General features: G+C 30.2%; 1 long non-coding RNA gene across 1 annotated transcript; it reads left to right on the forward strand.

The window, feature by feature from the left end:
* The first annotated feature begins 149 nt into the window (after window positions 1–149).
* On the forward strand, window positions 150–20,694 carry LOC121124506 (uncharacterized). Its single transcript, XR_005866319.2, has 4 exons — window positions 150–391; window positions 19,678–19,766; window positions 19,893–20,280; window positions 20,350–20,694. It is a non-coding gene; the product is annotated as an uncharacterized lncRNA (long non-coding RNA).
* The last annotated feature ends 258 nt before the right edge of the window (window positions 20,695–20,952 follow it).

The following is a 20,952-nucleotide window of genomic DNA, read 5'->3' on the forward strand; positions in this document are numbered from 1 at the left end:
CTACGAAACATTAGAATGACTCCATTGGAGCTAGAAATTGTCTTTGAAGTCCATATACTTTAAGTATAATTCCTTATCTAGGAACGACTGAGACGTAACCAACGCATTCCTCTAGTAAAATAATTTTTTCCAAGCGTGTTGTCCATTGAGCTACGCCGTTTCATAGTGTATTTTGTTGTTAATTGTCTATGTGTGTGCTTCTTTTTCTACTAATAATTGTGTTGAACGTTGATAGGTTGAATTCTTATTAACTATTGTTAAGCTGCAATCAGTTCCAAACAGTAATATTTGTGACAATAGGTTAATTGTTGGAAAGAATAGGCAAACTACGAACTGATTTTAGGCCCTTCCTATGTTTTTTACAGAGGACATGTTGTGCGATATAATATAAGTAAGAATGAATGTGTTTGGCGAAATATATATTTTTTTTTAGTTTAGAAAAAGAAAACGGTTCTTGCGTTTTCTTTTTATTCTTTCTTGATCACTTGAGTTTGCTCCATAGATTTGAACATATTGATGTGGAATCTATTTAAGATAATTATTAGTATTTTGAGTGCATTTGACGTATGTTTGGATAAAAACATATTTTATTTTTATTAATGATTAGTATATTTATTTCTGATTAAAAATACCTCATTATATTTTGGATATATATTATTTCCATTTGTCAATAATAATTTTTTTTAATCCATTTTTAATATTTAATATTAATATGTCGTATCCTTTTTTATTATTGATTTGTTTGATTTTCTATGTCTAACTTCTAATTAATATTTTTTGAAATAGTTAATTGTTATTTAGGTTTTTTTTTTCATTTTACCCATACTTTTTCACGTAAACTCACAAATATTAGTTATAATACTTTAACTTTTCAATTTACAAGTAGTCTACTGCGACGGCTAAAGTGTTTGCCATCAGTTTTTTGATTACTCATTGTATAACATATCATATTAGTGACTTTAAGGGAAGCCACTTATGAGATCTTAATGTTAATAGATCTATAATATAGAAACATGGAAGTTTTTTTTGATGAGTTTCACAGAGTGAAAAAAGTATTTCTGAATTTGAAAATTTTGACTGCTTTTTATACTATTAACTGTTCTAGTGTTACTTGAAATATAGAAGATTCTTTTTTTTATAGCAGAATCACGTGATATTCTTTCCTCCAAAACCATAATTTTAAGCTATAGTACCATATTTCTCACTCCCGTGTTTACCTTGCACTTGCTAGATGCTCAGTCCTCAATATAGGTCAGAACGTGTAACTTCTTTACTTTCTTCTTCTCTAAAACCAGGAATACATCCCTCTTTATACTATATCACATTTCATTTAACACTAGAACGACGGATAAATACGACCCCCCTTAAACGACGGTGGATATTAAAAATGATACGCATTTATCATTTAATATTTTTAACTATTAGCTGTTGCTAAAGTTGAAAATAATGTGTTACGAGTCACTTCTCTGTACAAGATAACACAGATTTAGTAGCATCAAAATCCTAATTAATTAAAAAAAAAAGTTGTAAAAAATATCGGCAGAATTTGGTTTAATAAAGTCTTACCATGGGATCTAGAATATCAACTTAGTTTCATTATAATACTAAATTGATTTTGGTATACTTTTTGTCCATCGGAAATTTTTGTGAACGGAGCTCAAAATTGAAACATTTTGTTTTGTTCAGATGGTTAACCCTATTTTCCTTGACCAAATGACTTCAGTCGGCTGCCCTTTGGCTAAGATTCCTCTCGCATACATTATATCAATTAGTTGGGGACTTTCTTGTTTGCTGGTCGCTCATACATCATTCTAAAGTTTGGAAAGAGCCTCAACTATTCATCACATTTTAAAATGTGATCAATCACCAATCAAAAGTTCAAGAGCTGATAATATTTTATCATTTGTAATTATGTTACGTTTGCAAAATAATGATGGACATTGGACTTCCTTCAAAATGTTTCCTTGCTTAAAAATAGCTGAAATCTATCAACTTCCTTTTTTTTTTTGTGCCAGATTGTGTTATCCTTGCCAACATACATTGACTTTCCTAATAAAAAGGTTTATTTATGTTTCTTAGAAGAAGGGAATGAGTTGTTTGATTGCATTCTGTCAATTTTTTGAAATATTAATTATACCAATTAGTTATAAATAAATACATATAGCATCTACTAAAACTATGATCAGAAGTACTTGATTGAGGCGGCTGGATATATTCTTTAACTTGTTCCAAGCACACCTCCCCCCTTAATATATATATATATATATAATAATCCTAGCCCCCAATTTTTTTCGTCTATTCACATAGTTTTCTTTTTTTCAACAAGGAACTTATTCAGTAGCTTCAACATTTTTGTATAAATATTTGAAGAAAAAACATTTAATGATTGCTTTATTCGATTTTCTTACATTATTCCCACTTTATATGAGCAATGCTCTCATTTAGTAGGGATCAAGGATAAAACATATATATGTTATTGATAAAGAGTTTTCAAGGATATGAGGCTTATAATAGTCTTGAATTTTACAATTCAATTAGATATGTGGTGGGTCAACATAAACATAATCTTGAACAAAAATCAAGAAGATCCCCAAAAAAATTTTATATCATATATACATCAGCCAATATGATATAAGACATATTTGAGTCTATTCTAGGCTTTGCAATAAATAAAATTTGTTGAATTTACAAAAACACCCAATACTTTCAGCTATAATTTATAACTTATATGGTATTTCAGAGACTTTCAACAATAAAATCTATCAATTACTTTTTTTTTAACTGTATCAATTTTGCTAAATTTAAGTGCGATTTGCAGTTCCTCTAAAGTGTTCATATGAATAGCTTGTTTATAGAAACTGATGAATTTTTCCAAAGGGTGCAAACGTAATTCACATTCAATATTGAGAAACTCATTCGATGTTGCTTTTGAGTTACAAGGCATATATATCGAAATTGTATCAAACATTTCTCAATATTATGTATGTACATTTTGTATTAGACTTAACAATAGTTATTCGATTAAAATAACAGTCAATAAATGCCATTATTCTATTTTGACTGATGAAACAACCACATGATGATATTTTTGTACTATAGTTATCATCAGTTTTCATGTTAGGTATATCAAAAACATTACTCGACTAATTCATATAATCAGTATTTTTTTTACTTTTAAAGGATTAATATCCTTTCTTTGGTATAAATGTGGAAACTATTTTTGAAGCTCTAGACATTAAATATGTGTCATAGTTACATAAGTGAAAATGCGCGAATTTTTGACCGTACGAAGATGCAAATGTAGAAGAAAATGATAGTTACTTTTGTAAAACTTTTTTTGCACGTTAAAAATGTGTTGACTACTCATAATTTTTGGTGAAATTTTAGGGAAAATTTATCTAAGCTCCAATAATATAATTTCTATCCCTTATTTAGTTTTTATTCTAACTTTTTCTCTTAAAAATACCGATTATAATAATTTTTGTGTTATTAAGATACAACTTTGTATAGGAATAACTGTAACTGTATAAGATGCGCGTGTCATATTAAAAAAAATAGGAGTTGAAATGAGCACTTCCTTGTGGAAAAATTAAGTCCTTTTATTTGCTTTTCTCTTTATTTTTAGTTTGATTATTTTCTTATTTTTACCTTTGTTGTTTTTGAAGCTTAAAATTTTATTTTTCATGGGATGTGCTAAGCTTTTCGTTTTGTCAAAAAGTGTATATTTTGTTCTGAATAAAGTTACAAAATGTGACAAAAAAAACCCCCAAAAAAACTGTTTATGTTAAACGAAATGTGTGGGCTTTGTGTTGATGCAAAGTCCAAAACAGATACATGTTTTGTGTTAACCTCAAAAAACGTTTCTATTTGAACCCATCTTTTCAACCTTATGTTTGTACATAAACATGCACTCTTGAACGAATTTTATGTTGACTTTTAATATCATAATTCTTTTTTTTAAACTAGAGAATTGTTTATGTACTGATAAATACTTTTGTGACATTAAAAATCACTCTTGCACACAAAAAAACTTTAAACTACAATGATAGTATGTTGTAATTAATGATTTGAAGGCAATTCACTCCTATATATATATGAGTATATGTATATATATTAGAGTGTTCGCTACTTTTTAAAGTTGACCAAATTCAAAATTATCATAGGTCATGAAATGTGTTTAGGTGGAGGTAATGACATCCTAATTAATTTTTTTCTGTGCCATCAAAAACCGTTACCCTTCATTCGGTCAAAGTTCCAGCGTTAAAAAGTACTTCAAAATCAGATCAAATTAAAAAAAGAAAAACAAAATTTTACAATTAAGGTATAAGAAAAGAAAAACTTAATTTATAATTTTTTTACTATATTATGTAGTAGGTTTGTAAGTTAAAACTCATGTAGTAACTATTGACGGCATACAAATATAAATAAATAATTATAGATCGTCTATATACAGCTATTTATATAATTAAATTTTTTCAAGAACAAGATAAAAATGGGCATAAGCATAAATAGTTTTTAAATCTTTAAATAATCAGTAAATTAATTCATAAAATCAGACTTTTGAAAGTTTTAATTCAATTTTGATCTTGAGTGATTTGTAACAATTACATTTTTGTGTCTTCTCTCTTGATCAAATGTTTTCTAGGATTCCTTTGTTGTTGTCAAGTTTTTGCATATGAAAACGTCTACACAATAAAGTCAAAAAAATTACGAACACATTCAAAAAAATTATAAAATCATTTTTTTTTCTAATCCGTTAATTGTAATATTTTTTTTTCTTTTTTGAACTGACCTTATTTTGAAGTATTTCCAGAACGCAGGAACTTTGGCCGGATGGAGGGTAACGGGTTTGATTGCACATAAATAAAATTTAGGAAGTCATTACCAACACCTGAACACATCTCATGATCCATGAATATTTTGAATTTGATCAACTTTAAAAAATAGCGAACACTCTAATATATACTATGAACTAGTCCTTACGTTTTTTTTTAATTCCGCAATTTATTTTCTTTTCCGGCTAATTTAATTTAATTTACATTGACAGAATAACGCAGTGATCACTTTATTATTCCTCTAGTTGTCCTCAAATGACCCAAATGATGAGTGTTTTGTTATTTTTTCTTCTCCTTATTGCAGTGGTTCCCAAATCTTTTTTAGTACGACCCTTTAAATATCTGACTAGACAATGTGCGACCCCACACCTCTCATTGAAAGATTAATTTAAAATTTGGAGTGCATTGTATGCAAATAACATGAGTTATTGGACTATATTGATCATAGAAAAATATTTACATATATTGAAAAAAAACAAAAAAAAAACACCAAAAAGTAATCGAATACATTGTAAAAATTCAATCAGTGATTACTTGGAATCATTTTTATACAAATAATTATCTTTTCGTAGTAAATAAAGTCCAAATTGAGACAGACAAACAAATAAAATTAAAGGCTGCAGATGTGCAAATAGTTTATAAACGAATCAATGTCTTAATTTGACGGATGTGCATTGTGCATTGAGCAAAGCAGGTCGTTTCAATGTTTAATTTTGCAAACGGAATCTCAAATATCTTCCTCCACGTTTAACAGCAAACTGTATTTATTTTTAATGGGATGTCTTCTCACATAAATATATCAATCCAAATGGATAAGTAAATCTAAAGCTACTTTAGACAGCAGTGGGTATAAATGGGGCGTATCTTATTATGCTTTTTTGAAGCCCTATCTTCTGGAAAATACTTTTTAAAATGATCCAGACGAGACTAATAAAAAAGATTTGTGCATATATCATTATTTAAGTTTTGATGCCAGAGTTTAAACTTTATTCTTCCATTTTGGAATTCATCTCAGGATCCCTGCGTTGTGTATTACGACACTCACATGGGTTTTATGTGTCCAATATACATGCAAACAAATTTTCAGACAATTTTTTGTTCAAACTTTATTTAATTTATGAATCCAATATTTCATTGGAAGCTCATTTTTTTGTACCTGAAAAAAAATAATATTAATTTTGAAAATATGCATTTTTTTTAAAATGATCCTTTTGGGTGGTGGAGAGCAAGAAATTTATTTCCAGAGCAATCTAATAAGATACACACTAGGTTGGAGTTTAATTTTGAAAATTCCAGATCGGTGTGAGACCATCCTGGACCGGCTTAAAAGATTAATTCTGTCTATATCAGTCCCAAAGAAAGAATCAGTTTTCGGTCTGAGAATGTATGGAACAAAATATCGTACTAGAAAAATCACATATGACTAAACAAAAAAACCAAAAAATATGGAGGTGATGTTATTAGGTATTACCCCTCGATGTCCACAAAATATTTCGACTCTTTAAAGTGGGTTGTAAGATCTTACAAAGATTTAAAAAAGAAATAGTCTTACTATGGAGACTGTTTTTACTTTTAATGGTAGATTCCTTCTTATATTTTATTACTATTTGGTCCTGTTTTGGTTCTTGTTATATGCTTGATTGTGTGTTCTTTATTCTAACTGTTGAAATATTAAATTTAGTTGTTTTTGATCCGTAATATGTGTATAGTGTTTACGTAGTTGCTTTTTTTTTTGTAAAGGGATAATTATAAGCTAAAATGTTTAACAATGCGGTCTTTTTACGTGATCCTTCTTCCTCCATTTATTTCTTATGAAATTTGTGCATATAAAAAAAAAAAAAAAAAAAAAAAAAAATCGGTCTTGGATTTAAAATCTGAATTCCTTACTAATTTGATGCACTTTCAGTGTAAAATTGAAAAAAAAAAATTAGTTCTTGTTTAAATATTGAGATATTTTCATGATTAATAACTCCAATCATGTGTGTACAGAATAGATTAAAAATTTATAAAACATAAATTTAATAGCATCCGTTGAGGATGAAGAATCTGTAAGAATAAGGGAATATAAAGAAAATTTTTAATTTTTTGTTTTAAATCGCAAGAACGCATCCGAATTGTACGGAAACGTAGTCTTACGAAGCTATATTTGCTAAATGTCGTCATCATATATTTATATCGACTATATCGGAGTTATTAGCAAACAATAATGATAAGAATTGATTATTATTTAATTTAGGCTTAATTAAGAATATTAGCAAACTATTATCGTGTATAAAAAATATTGGGGATTTTACTGAGGATGTATCAGTCTCAAAATTTTGACGTCTCGTTCGATACCACCCTAATTTTTTAGAACAATCGATGGTTAGAGATAGCACCCGTAGAGGTTACCATTGTAAAAAAGGATAAAAAAGTTAAGAGAGGTCCTGAATTGCTCTTGCAGCGGCGATTTTTTCCTATAACCGAAAAATGATTTTTTCCTTATCTTCATTCATGTTGAACATGTGTCATGTTGACGTAACACACATAATATGTAAAAAGAAAGTTTTAAATTTAAATTTAGTAATTTGTGTATCAATAATATGTACAGATTGAGGACGTATAAAGGCGTTTGAGCAAAGAAATAAGGTAGATGAAGTTTTTTTTCGAGGAATTAGACCAGAAAAAATGTCTTAAAATGAACAAATTTTTTTCAAAAAATCCAAAATCCGTGTTTTTACTTGAAGCATGATTGGATTTACCATAAATTTATACTGCCCAACCCATTGTCGTGGAGCATGGACGATTTTATATCTTTGAAGTGTCATTGAGGTTTATTAACCAGACTCGAGGTCGCACAGTTATTCTAAATAAATCGTTTGTGCCTGGGGTGCAATTGGGTAAATTAAGAGGAGTATTTCATTGTGGGCAATCTTTAGATTAGATGTGAAAAATATCAACGGGCCCTTAGATGAGTTAGACCCATCTGTAGATAGCACAGATCGGTAGATGAATCCCTATACAGGGTCGTGCACTACAATTGGAACAAACTTTGACCTCATCCAGATCCTGAAGAACATATGTATTGTGACGTGGAGGCAAGCCACATGTCAGCTGAATTGTTGCTGCGGAAGTTTTGGTTCTTCTTGGCTAAAATTGACTTCTTGATGTTGTAGGCAGTCACGATGGAGATTCCGATAGCCTTTGTAGCCTTTTCAGCACTGACACTGCCGGGGAAAATATCGTACACACATTGAGTTATTTGTTCTTGCTCCGACATGTTTACACTTAGCGACATGGGATAAAGAAAAAACTTAGTTGTTTTTGTTTCAGCTGTCGTTTGTTTACATATTGAAACATCGTAATTAAAAATATTGGGAATAATATTGTAATTAAATTATACTGTTGCAAGTTTTCTTTTCCCCACTCTGTTGTGCACGACCCAGTAAAAAGGAGATATAATTGCGGGCAATATTACACTGATGTCAATTTTTGGGCTGGAAATTCTATATGCTCGTATAAAACATAAATAGAATCGAATTGAATAATTTTCTCCTCTTGATTCCCTCTAATTGGCATAGCACATCAACAATTTGTTCCTCCTCCGAACCCCTTTCCCCTCATTCTTTGATATCCATATAATATTTATACTCTTCACATTCCAATGAGATGACTATTTAAGGGTAATTGTATAATGTACATATATAAATCAACGACAACACGCGCCAACCCTAACCAACAACCATTTATTCGCTACATAATAATAATGAATCGTGGAGGGTAACAACTACTTATATTATGTATAATACAAATATATACAATTTTTTTACGTCTATATAGTTTAAACTGTAGAGCAGTGGTTCTTAAGCGGTGGAGGAGGCAATTGGGGACGTTCTATAGACCTTAAGCCACTGCAACCTACATAATCACAGTTGACTCTGCACTTTCATAGGCCTTGCAAAGGTTAGGTTTTGTTAAATTAAAAAAAAGTCATTAAAGAAAACAGAGGGATTTATTTTCTAAAAAAAAAAAAAACTCTAAAAGACTCTAATTTTTTTTTCTACAAAAAATATGATCCCAAATTGAACTTAAAATTGACAAAGGCTAAGAAATAACAGAGCCTCCACATTTGTTATTGTCCCATGCTCCTTAAATATTCTTATTCTGATTGGAGCTTAGGTTCCGAGGTCATACATTTTGTATATGGCCTCACAATAGTTAAGGCCAGTCCTCATGGCGTCTGTATGTAAATGTCATTGATGTAAAAAAGAAGATTCCAATATATTTTCTAAACAGAATACCATATATTTTATAAAAAATCACATATATGGGTGGCCCTCAGCACAAAAGAAAGCAAGAATGGTATTTTTCAATATTGAGTATATTCTTCCACAACTTTTCTATCTATAAATTGTGTTTTAACCATTTGAATGTGTCGTAACTTTCATTTAAAGTAGTCAAAATTGATTGTCACCATAAAAAAATGAGAAATGGACATATTTCACTGTTGAAAAGGACCATATTCATATTTCAATAGTATTTATTTACCTCATAAACACATAGAATCTGATATTTTATAAGCTTCAGTTTTAGTCTATATTAACTAATCCCACAAATTTGAAAATAGAGTCTGTAGTTGACTCAAACATGCTTATAAAATATCGGATTCTATGTGTTTATGAGGTAAATAAATACTATTGATTTTTTTCCTCCTTTTTTTGATTTTTGTTCAAGACACATTCCATTTAATGATTTTTAAAAAAATGTTATAAAAAGTAATCAACTTTTGCTAGAGAGTTTATTAAATTACTGAACAATGATGGGAGGAAATGGCTTGATTGTGAGTCTGAAATTGGGTCGTATAACAAGAAAGATTAAGAGCTCCTGTATTAGAGTATGAAACTTTTTTCATCTTTAATATTGAGCTGAGCAACAAAAGGGAACGCCAATACAGATGGTTGTTTGAATCTATGGATGTAGGATGTAGAGAGATCATACATCTGGGCAGAATGCTTTTTCTTCTTCTACTCCTCCTCCTCTTTTTATTCTCCTTTCTTTTTTTTGAGAACATCCATAAAAGTTACAACCAGCTGAACGAATTTCAAAAAAATAATATTATTATAACATATCATTTCTATTGTGTAAGATAAGAAAAAGAGGGGAATTGATTCTTTTTTAACAAAAAAGGATTGCTCTGCTAATTAAATGACTAATCGTTCTATTTGTAATAATAATAATACGGATGATGCCATTTTATAAAATGATCAGGTGTTTTAATGTGCTCATTTTGAATTTTATGTGGTGATTTATGGAGTTGTGTATATCTTAATTGAGCATGCGTAAAGTGGGTAGGATGGCTCTTAAAAACTATTTTTATACTTCTTTTTTTCCCCTTTATAATAATATTTCACTATGCAAATTTTTGACTTTAATTAATATTGAAGGGTGCCCCTCGCTTCTTCATGTTTTAGCAAAAATAAAAAATTGATATTTCAAATATTTTCTAATAAATAAAATTACCAACAATACCATTTTTGTCTGTAAGGATAAATACGTTTTATGTTAAGCAGATCCTAAAATAAAAAATGGTCATTTTTGCAATGAAAAATTAGAGATCTCGCTTTATATATTCTTAGATATGTAAAAATTACTCTGGTTCTTAAAATGGTGGAGGAAAAGATCAGGATAAACTTAGATATTGGACTGAGTCCCTCGGATTGGTTTATTGTAAGGTTCTAACTGTATTAGGATAAGTGGCTTATCTCCAAAGTATAATACAAGAATCAAGAGCTCCCTTTTGGGTTCATGATTACTTCTCTCCAGCAATATTTAATTTGTATTTAAGGATCTATTAGATTACTAAAATTATTTTTTCCTATTAAATTGGTGCTTTATCCACAAAACGAACCATTATTATTTGCTTCATAGAAGTGTTAATTTTTTAATTGATTCTACGTTTCATTTGAGTTTAAAAATAAAAACTTCAGCAAACGTTGAAAAAATTAAATATTAGGTAAGGGGGTGTAAAAACCTGGGGCTCCTTCTGAATGTTATGCAAAAGGTTACAATTTTTAGGACAGTAAATTTATTTCATTTTCGAACCGATTGTCAAAAATCCCATTACCTAACATGAACGCCAGTTATAAGAAGATTGTAGATAAAAGTGACAATTTTATACCTATCAGTATTCAAGTAGATTCATTTTTATTTCTTTGATTTTTCTCTCACCCATTTCCTTTAAGTCTTTTTAATCCCACCTAACTCATTTTTTTATTTTCAAATTTGTAATATTGTGAGAAATAGACAGTGGTTATTGTAACATAATGGGGATGTTCGCAGTGGGTGAGCTGTAGGGGCTGTAGCACCACAGATAAAAGATTTTTTTCTTTTTAGTTTATTTTTTTGGGGTAAGATGAAAAACTTTTATGCAAAAATAGGGGTAAAATATTTTTTGTAAAGATTTATTTTCTTAAAAAGAAAAGTCATTTGGGCAAATTATACAGCAGAGCAAAAAATTAAAAATGGATTTTGAGTTTTTATTTCAAAAAATAAATATAAGAAATTTAATTTTTTGTAAAAGGCTATAGTTTTTTCAAAAGTTTTTTGAAAAAATTAAATTTTAGTGTTTTTTTTAGAAAAATTAAATTTCTCAATTTTTTTTGAAAAAAATTAAATTTTCCTTCAATAGCTATGAAGTTTTGATTTTTTTTCAAAGAAATTAATTACTTTATATATTTCTTTTATTAACGTAAACTTTGACCAGATTTGCACTTTTCTTTGATATTATTTATCAAATTTTCACCCCCATTTGCTGATTTGTGGTAATACCAAATAAAGATTGATTACACATCGAATTTATAATTAATTTTGTGAGTGCATGTTTTTTCATAATTTCTTCCTATAACTTGTTTACAAAATAACTCTAGGTATTTCAGGGATAAGTCTAAAAGGCCTTTATTTTTTCAATGAGCTTTACCATTAATCTATCTCCTTAATGTTCAACATATTCTCCGTTTTTTATAACCTGGACGACCGGCCTTGGGGCCATACCGTTGTATTTAACGGTCTATCATTCACACAAAAATTAAATCTAAAGTTTAATTAATTCTAGCCTCATAAAAAGCTATTATAAACGTATCCCTTCATAGCATATACATTCAGAGGAGTAAGTTATTTCTGTTACCTTTGTGCATAAAGCAAAGTTTGTTTGTCATCTGTCTTTCTGTCTGTAAGAAAAACAGTCACGGGTACAGTTTATATAGTGGCATATGTATATGAAATAACAATTTAATCGTACTAATGAAATATTGCAGGCGTGTGTATGTAGCATCGAGCGTGTATACTGGGTGATCCTTGATGAACCTTCTATAAAAATTTGTGATTTAAGAAATAACAATGTGGTTGTATTAATGTAATATTGTAGGCGTGTGTATGTATAACAAGAGCACTGTTGTTTTGTTATTGGCCTCTTATGTATTTGTATATCATATACCATGTGCATTTTCAGTATATGTTAAGATTTGATTGAAACATCGGCGCTAGTATGTAAAACGAATTAACTCTTCCAGGCGTTTTGCATTTAGCATACCGGTTTTTTTTTATATTTTTGTTAGTCAATTTTTTTCTCCAACCCTTATTTATTATTTCTCATTCTGGAGGAGAAGACATGTAATATGAATTGTTATATGTATTGAGTAGTTACGTGTGAGTGTGCTCATGAAAAACGAAGAAAAACACTAAGAATTTCTAGGGGAAATATCTTCTATAGTGTAAAAGCAAAATTTATATTCTAATCGATTCTGTTACTCCAGGCAATGCAAGGCATAGATTTATGCTTGCATATTTTGAATAAGCTCCGATGAATCTCAAGGAGAGAATAAAATGGATATTGAAAAAGTTAGGAGCATTTCGAATAATCCTTTAAATACTAATAAACTGAACTATTTCATCTATGTAGTAGAGGTGGGTGGCCTCTCTGCGCATATAAAAATGTTATATAGTAGTTTTATTTCTAAACAATGTCTATAAAAAAAATTGCAAAACGGTATCCTTTGAAAATTTTACTATTTGGAAAGCAATCAATGTTAATTTACTGCAGCCAAGACTCAGCAAATGGAAGTATAAGAATTAATAAATATAATATAAATGAAGAATACAAGGACTTAGTTTCTACACGTAATAAAACGAGCACCATCGCTAAGAAAATGATCTTTTTATTAATGAAATTTTTTTTAGAGAATCGAGGAATAATATTTGGAAAAACTTTAAAAAAAAGATTGTTTTACTGATTAAAGAAATATATACAGGGTGTCCACGATAAACTGCAACTACTTTAAACTTCATCCAGATCCATAATGTGGATATTTGGGGTTAAATTATACTAATATAAAAGGTTGCGTGAACAATACACTATAACTTCCACCATAACTGTTTTGACAAAAAACAATAGTCATCATGGAACAAGCAAGGAGAGACGCCATCCTCGAATTGGCTTGCGCGGGACACAAGCGCTCTGCTATCTACAAGCTTCTTAACCACCCCAAGACCACGGTGTACCGGGTCTTCAATGCCTGGGAGGTTGAGGGGAAGGTCTGCTGCAAGGCCCGCAACATAAGACGTGACCGAATCCGCACTCCCCGCTTCCTTGAAGGCCTCTGGAAGTCCATCAAGGCTTCGCCGGGGACTTCCTTGTCCAGGTTGGCCAAGAACAGTGGAGTGAGCAAGCAGCTGGTCTCCAAGACTGTGAATGAGGACCTCGGGTACAGGTCATACCGAATGACCAAACAACACATCCTCACGGCATCCATTAAGACCACCAGGCTCACCAACGGTAAGCGTCTCCTCAATGACCTGAAGAGCCATGGAGGAAGAATCATCTTCTTCTCCGACGCGAAGAACTGGACTGTTGACAGAAGCTACAACGTCCAGAATGACAGGTGGCTTGCCAAGGAGAGGTAAGAGGTACCTACGGTCTTCACCACAAAGTTCCCAGCTCCATTACGAGGGAGTGGAATGCTGTCGATTCTGCGGAAGTCATCAGGTCATGCAAATCCTTTAGGGACAGGATGGAGAAGAAGGTGGCTGCTGAGGGAGGACATGTTGAATAAATTTATTGTTTAATATCATGTCTAACCTTTTCATATTAACAAATACACTCCAAATTCCATTTTTATCAAGCAGGTTGAATTTTAAGATAGTTCCAATTTATTGCGGACACCCTGTATATATAAAATAAAATAGTACGTTATAAATATTTTAAAGTATATTAGAGACAAATTTAAAATTATTTAATTAAATATATTCTATTAATGTTTATCTAATTTCTTTAAAAAGTTCCAAAATATCCAAATTGCAAAAAAAAAAAAATAGTATGGATTTTTTTGAGAAAATGTATTAGTTACGGTTCTCATTAAGGCTGTCCTCTTTTCCCTCTATACTTGGAGTCTTGTTTCACTGCTGGACCACTGGATAGGTGGAATTTAGGAGAAGTGAAGCCTTCCGCTCTTACATCATACTCCCCATTAAGGATGCGTAGTGGCTGAATGCCTCAATATATGAGGCCCAAAAATAGTCCGTTCCGACTCCAATCATTTCGAATTGTGTCGCCTGCAAGACTGCAACAGGTACTGAATAGACAAAGACTGATAGAGAAAATCAAATCCAATTTATCAGCCCACGTATAGTACAGTGATCAAGATTGTATGCCCTGACTTATTATTATTCCACAAGGTGTTCCTCAGAGCTTCGTACCTAAAACAATACATTAAACTATTTTTTGAGAAGGTTTTTATTGACTTAAGTTGATGTCAGCTGTTGTTGGGGATTAATATACGGTTTGGTCACAAAGTTGGAAATCTGTGTCATGCTGGTAAATCATCGCACCAAATATTTCGAACTTTGAGAATTTCAATGAGTCACAGTTCTGTAAAATATAACATCAAGAAGATTCGAGAGACTAGAAATATTTAGGACAAACTAAAAGGTTGTCTCCAAGGTCAGCTAGTGAACCGGGAAACTTCTTGTAAATTAAAGCAAAAATTTAAAAAAACACAAACAGATCAATGCTTAAAAAGGGCAAAGGAGATCAATGTTTCAAGGACTTCGATAGGTCGAATCATCAAAAAGTGTCCCTTTAGACCTCCAAACTATTCAAAAGTGGGAGGATAGTCGATCCCATACAGTTTGAGTAGGGCTTTCAAGTGAAGGAGAAAAGAAGGAGGAGGTCTCTGTATGAACACAGGTGATTCCATTGCATATGTATCGGAGGATGTAGTCGTTCCGTAGATTGAAAACAACTCATCTAAACGATAAAGATGATCTTTTGGAAGGACAGAACTCCAATAGATATTAACATTCATTTCCAAGAGTGGCTTAGAGAAAAAAAAAAAACATTTTTGGGGCAAGTGCATTTGGCCCCAAAAGAGTCCCTATCGTAACCCCTTCGATTAATTTCTGTTGTGTCATCTAAAGTTAAAAGTAAAAATCCACCACTATTTCAATTTGGAAGATCTCCGTACAGCAATTGTGACATAAGGGGTCAAACTTCCCAAATATATGGTGCATGTAGCGTGTGAGCCATTTCAATCTCGTCTCAGAGAAGTACGAGTAATTGATAAATAAAGCGAGTATATCAAATAAACTATGAAATATAGATTAAAGTTCAATAAATGTATGGAAATATTTACTTTTAATATGTTAATCTACGATCAACATATCACTAAATTAATAAACATTAAAGAGGTTTAAAACTTACAGTAAACCCTGTATGTATTTTTTTCATTCATTTTTTAAAATTTCATATTAACCTCAAAAATACTGTGCAGCCTTATTTTAAATATTATGTTTCATTTTCATGCCCACTTACTAACAATACAATAATTAATAATTTCAAACATAAAAATAAAGGTAAGTTTGAGAGACGCAATATTATATTGACAATATGCTTCAGCCTCAAATTTTAACATTGAATAATCCATGCATTTTTCTGACATTTTTTAAATATTAATGAATCTTAATTTCATCTTTACATTCATAAAACACATAATTACAGAACTATTGTTCAAACTTTTAGAGGAAATGAAATAGCAAAATTCTATCACAATCAAATACAAGGTTGTGTGATTTAACATTATTTTATTGTTCCGTAAAAATGTTTCTAATAATTTTATAAAGGAACTACATAACTTTAATATGTTTAAAATATTGTATATATTTGACATTAAGTTATGTCTTGTCTTGATATATAAAGTTTCACTCAACGTTCCCTCAAAATTATGTACGCATTAAAATATATATACAATTTTAATTCTAAAATAGACAACTTGTAAAGTAATTAAAACGTTACAATCAACAATCAATGGCAAAATAAACAAAAATTAAGGCTAGACAGTAATGTTACATTTTGCAAGATCTAAATAGGACGATTTTGGATGGTTCTCTGGACAGAAGTAACTTTAGACAATCGATAGTGTCACATCCCAGCGATGCCCCAAATTGACTTTAAAGGAACTACGTTGCTCAGTGGACAACCCACTCAGGAGAAATTATTTTTTTACACTCAATGTCCGTATTTTCAATCGTACCTCATGTCGGTACTTTTATTTTATCATGCACATTTTCACCAAGAGAATCGGGGAAAGGCCCGAAAACGGTTGGTAGTAGCCAAATAAATCAATCGTACCAATTGATATATATCTCATAAGTAACAACCATATTTTTCTCCACAATTTTAAAAATGAATTCAATTTACATATTTCAAAATATCAATATTCTTCATAGTATTTTAATCAATACTACAGTATAATATTGTTTAAGCCTCCCCATAATAAATCTGAATCCCCAAAAGATGTTGATTATATCTTTTCATATCCGAACAAAATATAAAAAACAACTTTTTCTTTGAAACTTATCTAAGTTATTAATTTTGAAACATCTTATTTCGGGATTATTTGGTTAGATCCTATTTTTGACAGAACGTCGAATATTTTTAGCACATCTTTGAGCAAAAGTGTTTGTCCGGGGCACTCATGATATGTATCAGTATTGATTGACAAGCATTGAGAAATAATTTAAAAAGAAACATTCATAAATAAAATAACAGCGCCAGCTTAAGAAATGTACTTATATATATATAAAAAAACCCATAGGGAAATTTTCCTTCTTATGAATTTCTATAATGATGATACCAAAAAGGAAAGAAGTTGAGTCTTTGAGGATTTTAAAAATTCATGTTTCTTCTATACTATTTTTGTATTATATAACTGGCATCGAGAGAACGTTGACCATAAGCATGTTTTTCTTATATTCGGATATGACTGTATATTTATATACAATAATCAAAATAATACAATTTAAATAAATTATTACGTAACTTTGTTGCTAATTTTTGAGGTTAAGCCCCACCTAACATTCAATGCCCCTGTTACTAATTAATATTTTTTTTAAATACATTCCTACAATGCAATTTGTATATAATATGTAAAGAAAATTACAAAATTATCTGACAGGTTTTTACGTACTGTATTTCACTTATTACATTTTGAATTTATAAGCTTTGACAATGAAGGATTTTTCCATCACTTTTCAAAATAAAGCTAGTAAATTCAATTATATGGGTACATTCATAGTTATTTATTGAGTAATTCATAGTAACCTCAGAACAAAGGGGATTGCTCTGCCACGTTTTTTTCTTCAAAAGGTTACGGGATGTGATTGGTCTTTGTTCTGGTATTAAGTCTTAGCCTTTTGAACAACTTGTTAAAATTTTGTAAGCAATTGGGAATTTTTTGTTTTGGTACATTTCGAATAAATATATTGGATTATTTTCATTTCATTGCATAATATATACAAAACATACAATGCTTAACAAATATCAATAATTTATATTTCTTTCAATATTGGTTTTCATCAGATTGAGGACGATGCCATCTTATATTGTCCAATTGATTTATTAGTGTCTATGGTAATTATTGACTACTGTTAGTATGTTATGAAATGTTTCACGTTTATTGATGTGTTTTCATGTATATCTACATAGAATGTTTTTTCTAATCTTGAATTATGATTCGTGTAAAATTCTGTATATACGTTTTTTCATCTTTTGCGCAATTCATTGTTATTTCACGTCTTTTGATAGGATTCATCTAATGTAATTTAATAAAAGTCAACGTTTCGGATAGCTTTTCTTTAGAATAAACCAGAAACATAAAATATTAATTAAAACCATACTTCATAGTATCTGAAAAATAATTATGCTCTACAACTTATATAAGTTATTTTAAAACAAAAATACATAACCCTGATCCTCTACAAAGGACATTTATATTCTACATTTTTTGAGCGAGGTTACGTGAATTTTGAACATTATTCATAAACATAGTTTTTTTTTATTTTTTATTTCAACCGTCTTGACTCCTATTTGTCTCTATAGTCTAACCAAACAAACAACAAATAGATTTTCCACGATTGATTTTATATTAATATATCTGCTCTTTAAAAAATCAGAGCTTTTATTCAATATTCGAAATAATGCCAAACTATCTGGCCCAATCAATTCAAACAAATCATTTGTATTTTCTTTAGGTATATGTAGAAATTTGGTAGTTCCATATCTATTTATGCATTTTGAAGGGTTTTCTATTTTCATAATTTTACTCCTAAATCTAACTTTTGCCGCTCTATCGATATATTCCATAAATAATGCTAATAGAATCAATTCTTCTGTTAAACAACACATATGCAACCCCATCGCGTTGATAGTGGCTCATGACAAAGTAGGTTGTACACTTTTATATTCTAAGACAGTATAAATTAGATTTAAATCATTTATATGAGCAGATGTAGAAGATACGGCCGGCCTTTATTTACCAAGGAATTTAACAGTGCATGCAGAAATGTACAAATTGCTTTAATTATTCTAATTGTACAGGCTATATATAGTTTTATATTTCAAAACTTTTTTGAAATCTTCCAAATTAAGAAACTTCTTAACCTATTGATACTTCATATTGGAGAAGGATTACTCACACATTCTTGGGGTTCATTAAAAATAAGTGTCTATAATTAGGCCAAAATAACTATATGTACAGCAATTGTGGAATATATATGTAATTAGAAGCAGATACATTCCTTTTGTTTGATGCTTTTGTGTCAAAAACCATTGCCCAAAAATGTTCTGTACATTTCTTATCACTCAAATGATTGATGACCTAGTCATTGCAATTCTCTATTTGGATAGATCCAATATATTCTGTAATTCTACTCCTTCAATTGTTGAAACAAATATGTGTAATCTTTTTTCCGAACAATTAGGATTTTCAAGAGTTTCCATGATTTTTCCATTCCAGTGCACTGCATTAATGGAGGGGGGTTTCCAAAAACTTATAATTTGTTCTGCATTACTAGTGACTCTTTCAAAGCTATATTTGTAGGCTTGAGCATCACTTAAATTTACCTTTTTTTACATCAGCGTTGTTTGCTTTGATCAATGCTGACGTTATTTCTGTCATGGCTTTGACTCAATAAATCAATTAATATACTTTCTTAATATTCCTAAATACAATTATATAAGTGAAACTACATGAAAATTGATATAACTTACATCTTTATTAGACAAATTGAAATCTGTTTTAAGTTGAAAATTTATACTCTATTTTTTTTAAATTGCGAATTATCAGACACTTTTCTCATATTTTGCTTAAATAAAATAGCTACATATATATTTGGTCTTTTGGTCAAAAGATAAATGCTATTTTGTCATCATGTCTTGAACAATATTGCTTTTTTTCGTGAGACTTTCTCTTCAGACTAATCAGCATAATTTCTTACGCATTGCTAGGGAATAATCGCATGTTTTGTTTTTCAGGAAAACACAAAACCTCATAATCTCTTCTGGACTCATCCCTCAGTCCACGGATCGACTACGAGTCCCCAACGCCCAAATACTCTATAAATGTGAGTGCACTGATATGCACATCTTGTCCTTTTTTTTGTTATTTTTCTGGCATTCTTTACATTAACTGCTCTTAGATGTTGCATGAAACTTTTAACACAACCTTTCATTTTTTCATAATTTTGAAGGGAAAAAAGGAAGAAAAGATTGTGAACAAACTCATGAGGAAGTTCCTTCAACTCAGTTCAAATTTGACTTTGGATGTGGACAAATGAGTCTGGAAATATAGCGGAAGTACATTTTCTGAAGCTGTATTTGGAAGTATAGCTAAAAAAAAGTTGGATCCATATAAAAAACACCAAATCAAAACTTTTGAATCTGACATATTCAAATATAAACATTGCATGATTTTAGTTTTCATTAATGATTGCCTTCTTGCAGGGTGAGTCATCTAATTTTTCTTTGAGAGTTGCGAAGAATTCAAAGGAGTATTTCATCATAGGATATCCGTTGCTTTTGTTATAAAGTAAATGATAATAAATTATCATGTAGAGTCCGTAGCCAAATTCAACAACGGTAGTGAAAACAGTTTGACTTGCCCTGTATGTTAGTATTTTATTTTTTGAAATTTTGTTTTATTTCCAGGAGTACATTTGCTTGCTCTATAGGAGAAGTGGGAATAAGTCAATATACAGATTGCAAGTCACGTTTCTACTCACAAAACCAAGTCCTTTAATATTTTTATCGACCCCTCAAATTATGAGGATATTTGTTTAAAATGGTCCTCAATCCATTAAAGGCTCGAGTTTTATCTTTAAAATCCAATTCCTCAGTCTTTCATTGTGAGATCAATTGAGTCTCAAATTTTCAAAATATAGACTCCAGTGCGAGTCACAAGTAGCGAGTCCAAGCCCGCACATAAAGAGTGAAGATTATTTATTTGAATAATATTTGATGTTCTACGTATTACCTTATATTTGTTTTGTATTTATTTAATCCATCTATTCTAATTAAAAAATAATCATAATTGAGGTATTACCTTCATTAGTTCTCATGAAGGCAAAAGTAATTAAAATATTAACAGGAAAATTAAACATTACTACTCATGATGATGAGGATATATCTATTCATTAGTATTTTAGTTTTGATGGAGGTTCTACTTGTTGAAGCCATAGAGAAAGAAATATATTCTGGCCATAAGTTATTTTTGATAGCATTTTGTCATTGTGAGTACGTTGTTACCTTTAT

This window comes from Lepeophtheirus salmonis, chromosome 9 (genome assembly GCF_016086655.4).
Source record: "Lepeophtheirus salmonis chromosome 9, UVic_Lsal_1.4, whole genome shotgun sequence".
NCBI classification, from domain to species: Eukaryota; Metazoa; Arthropoda; class Copepoda; order Siphonostomatoida; family Caligidae; genus Lepeophtheirus; species Lepeophtheirus salmonis.